The sequence below is a fragment of the Glycine max genome, chromosome 6, assembly GCF_000004515.6.
Source record: "Glycine max cultivar Williams 82 chromosome 6, Glycine_max_v4.0, whole genome shotgun sequence".
NCBI classification, from domain to species: domain Eukaryota; kingdom Viridiplantae; phylum Streptophyta; class Magnoliopsida; order Fabales; family Fabaceae; genus Glycine; species Glycine max.
In genome coordinates this window covers 43,071,914-43,076,735 of record NC_038242.2, presented here as the reverse complement: position 1 = coordinate 43,076,735, position 4,822 = coordinate 43,071,914, and positions in this window count along the sequence as shown.

Below are 4,822 nucleotides of genomic sequence, written 5' to 3'. Positions count from 1 at the left end.
TATGATATGTTAACATCGGTTTTTTGAAAAACCCGATGTTAATATATTTTTAAAAAAAATCATATATTGTGTTATTAATTATATTTTAATTAAAAAATATAATAATTAATAAACAATAATAAATTCAAAAGGTAAGCATTTAAAAATTAAACTAAATTTTTAAAATGAATTTCGTAATTTTAATTTTATTATTTCATGATTATCATTTAAATATAACACACATTTATATAAATTATTTGATATTAGTTAATTTGAAAGTAAATAAAAAACTGTGTTTAATAATAGAGTTTAACTTTTATAGAATTTTTATAGAATGTTGGTAAAAACAATTATATCGTAAAAAAATTAAAATTTATTATTAATATATTTTTATTTAATTATTATAAAAATAAAAAATTAATTGTTTTCTTCTTAAAAAGGTAAATGGAGAATATTGTTTAAAAATTCTATGAAATCCTACTATATTTATATTATCGTATTATCTTTAAATTTAAAGTAAATTAACATATTTGTATATATTAATTTGATTTATTGAGAATATATGTTATAGTGGTTTAATTTAAATAATTATAGTTATCTCATATATTTGTAGGATTTAAAAAAGATGATATTTTCATTATTTTTAAACAAATTTTTCAGAACAAAAATAAAAATATTTTCATGAGACACGAAAATTATGTTTTAAGTCTTTAAATTTAGAGTTAATTATAATCCACATGTAATTTATTTTTATTACATTTTTCATTTTTTTTTATTATTTTTAACCTCATTTGTTAATTATGTGAATTTTTTTGTTAATAAATTTAATAAAAAAATTATTTAGGAAAGAAGAAACAAAGAAAAAGAACATAATAGTTTGCTTAAAAAAAAGAGAGAACATGATAGTAAAAGATTTTAAGTATAGCGTAATGTGTATGACCCATTAAAAAATTACTTCAACAACTCAATAAGCAAGCAATTCAATACAGTAGATGTTCTTAGGTCGTTTTGCATTAGATAAAAAATATATATTGAATTTTATTATTAACTTGTGTTAAATTTTGTTTCTCTACTGAGTTTCATTCATTTTTTTCCCACTTTTCATAATTTCTTAGAGTTAGGGTGGATCCGTTGCTTAAAAATAATTATTTAAGTTCCTGAGTTATGGTGAATTGGTGATAACTCAAAATTTTTTTTTAAAGAGTTGCAAGGGTGTGAAGAAAAAAGAACAGGAAGAAAGAAAATATAAATAATAATGTATTTTTAAATAATGGCAAAATAAAGAAAAAAAGTTAGTAATAATTTGAAAAAACAAATTATTTTTAATTCAAAATTTTTATTTAAAAATTTTCTTTCGTCTAAAAAACTAGGATGAAGTTGTTAGATCTTACACAAACAAACAGGCTGTAATGAATAGCCACAAGATCGAAGGGGACACATGTCACGAGGGAATCGAGTCTTGGAAAAGAGAATGGACGGTGTTGATGCGTTATTAAGTGAAAAAGCCAAATTTTAAAAAACGCAAGTCCACAGAACGCGTTACTTCCGTTCACTTTTGAACCCAAAGAGCGGGTAGCTAAGATCGGAGAACCCTCTCTTTCTTCTCCTTCTTCAGGTCACACTCTCTCTTCTCTTCTCTTCGTTCGTCGTTTCGATTGCGCCTTGCCGTTTATCTCGCATTATGCTGTTTGTTGTCTGCTTCACTGATTCTGATGATAGTTGTTGTTGATTTTTCTGATTTGTATGTTCTTCATCACACAAGTTTTTCGTTGAATTTATGCAATTAGAAATATGATTATGGAATCAGTGAATTTTGTTTGCATTGTTTAATGTTATGCCGCGTAACATACGTTACCTGTTTTAAAATATTGAAATCTGAAAATGTCATGAACGATTGTCGCTTTCGTGTCTGATCGTGTTTAGGTAAAATCTTGTTATAATCATATAAAAAAAAAGAGTTGTTGAAGCTTCCTGTTCAATCCAACCGAATCAATGGCGACAAGGTTTTTAACCTGCGATTCTTGATATTAGCACAACTTCAGATTAATGGTTATAGGAGAGAGCTTAGCTATAGTACCTTAGGTGCTTATAGTGGTATTCTCTAATTAAAATTGATGTTTTATGTCGATAACTGGCACCAACCTGTAATATTGAGTTTTAGTGCATAGGTTGTTGAGGCAAAATTCCTATTTTAATTGGAGAAGAACACTAAAAGCACACAAGATACTGCACTTAATATTGTCCATTATATTGTTAAAATGTGTATCAATGCCTTTGCGAATGACTACTGACTTCACAACATTTATAATAATTAGTATAATAAAAAGTATATTTTAGTTTAGTTTAATTTTTTAAGCTATTTGTATCAATTACTATAACTTTTTTTCTGCTCGGTTTTAGATTTTGTTTTAAAAAATGCAGAAACTATGATTGTACGTCGAGTCATGAGTCAAAGACAAAAATTAATCTTAATCCTAATTTATGAAATAAATAGTAGATGAAAAATTTACAAAGGATATTAGTATTTCTTTGGTGATTAGCCGAAGCAAAGGAAAATTTTGAGGAGATAAGTGATGTTTGACAAGCCGAGGAATTATTGTAACTTGTAATGCCAATTTTTAATTTAAGCGTCCTAATCTTCCCAAATTATGTAATGGAGTAACTTGGATGTGGATATCTTAAAAAATATTTTTATTAGTTTAGTGCTTAAATATCTGAATTTGATATTAATTATACTAATAATTGAAATTGAGGAATATTATAAAAGTTTTTTTTTACACCTTTATCTAATAATAAATTGTCTTGTAATTAAAAATTATTGACTCTTTGGCTCTTATAATATTTAAAAAAAATTATATATAAGGTAATTTTTAATTAGTTTAGAGTGTAAAATATTTTATACTAAATTTCATTAGAAAAAGCAATAGCTGTTTTTCTTGGAACACTTTTGTCTTTCACTTGAAAGCAAAAGTAATCCTCAAAGGAAATATTGAAATTTCTTCTTGCCCTAGTTCTTCTAATGAAATAATAATAATAAAAATAACATTATCACATTTTATATATACGTGTGTTTTGCAAATGTGTAATAGTTAAAGTAACATAACACCACTATTTAGTTAGTATTTACAGTGATCCAAGACAGACTAGACAGGAACACTAACAAATCTTTAAATCTTCTAAAAATTAGAACCACTGCTAGTTTATTATTGCTAATTGATTAGGTTGTGTTACATTAATATTGTCTTGTTATTATGATAACATTAAATTTTGCTCTCCCAATAAGAAACAAAGTACTTGTGTTTATTTTTTTGTTATGTATAAAAATCACTCACAATATAATGATGTTATCCATTTTTTTATCAAAAATTGTTTCGTTGTTTCCTCATTAGTTTGATTCTTGGTGATTGGAGATTGGTGAAAAAATAGCTTACAAGTAATCTAAATTCGCATTTTAGGTAATTACTTTATTTTTCTTTTATTTTTTGACATGGTGTTTAAAAAAATCATAGTCAATAATGTAGCTATATCTAATTTTTATTTTATTTCAATTACAAGCAAAAAAAGCAATCAATTGAAAGCTCTATTGAAGTGAACCAAAATAACAACTCTATACTTGAAGAAAATGCACATTTGAAGGAGGTATAAAAATTTTATCAACTTAATTTCTTTATTTTATATTAAATTATTTATAACACAATTGTTTATTAACTAAATCAACAATCACAAACAGAAAAACACATGTCTCTGTCTCTGTGATAAAAAAAAACACATTTCTTAAGTTAGTATGTAAAAATTAAATTAATACTTTTCTTAAGTCATTAGAGGCCACCTGGTGCATGTTTTGATTATCATTCAAACAGAGTTCAATTTTTCTCCGATATTGAACTTTTTAGTAGGAGAGAATTTTTATTCATTCAACTTCAAATAACTCCAACATACATTTTCAAAGCATTCCCCTTACTATTATGCATGTTGATTAACTTAATAACCTCTTACTATTATGCACATTGCTATTACATTATTAATTTATTTTTTTATTTGATCATGCAGTATTTTAATGAAGTTAGACCATTGGAAGCAGAGATATTCAAGGCGCTTCGCATCCAGTGGACACAGTATTATTAAAAGTTAGAAATCAAACATATGATGTTAGACAACTATGTAACTTTAGGTTACTTAATTAGTTTACATACTTTGCATTACATTTTTTACAATTGTTGTTTCATTTTAACATTTAATAACCTTTGTTGATAACTAGTTTTCTGCTAAAACCTATTTGAAAGCAGAATGCAAATGATATATGTTGTGTGCTGTGTGGTCTGATTTTAAATTTACAGGTTAAATTTTGGTTTTTTTTGTAAAAACAGAGACATTATTTAAAAAAAATTCCTAAAAACAACATCGATTTTTTGGAAAAATCAATGTTAACGAATGTGTTAATTTGACAATTAACATCTATTTTTTTAAAAAACCGATGTTAACGATATTAGCATCCAAAAAACCGATATTAACTGTCAACATTAACACATTCGTTAACATCGGTTTTTCCAAAAAATCGATGTTAACTTTCAACATTAATATACATTTTTTGGGTGTAATTCATATTACCAACATCGGTTATATAAGGTTATTTATATAACCGATGTTGGTAATTTTACGTTAACATCAGTTTTTAAAAAACTGATATTAACGATAATACTATCAACGTAGGTACTTTCAACATCGGTTCAAAAACCGATGTTGAAAGTCATAAATAAACGATGTAGAAAACATATTTTCTAATAGTGATATTAGTTTTGTAATGAAAGGATCAAGTGTTCCAATGTAAATGTTTTATTATTAT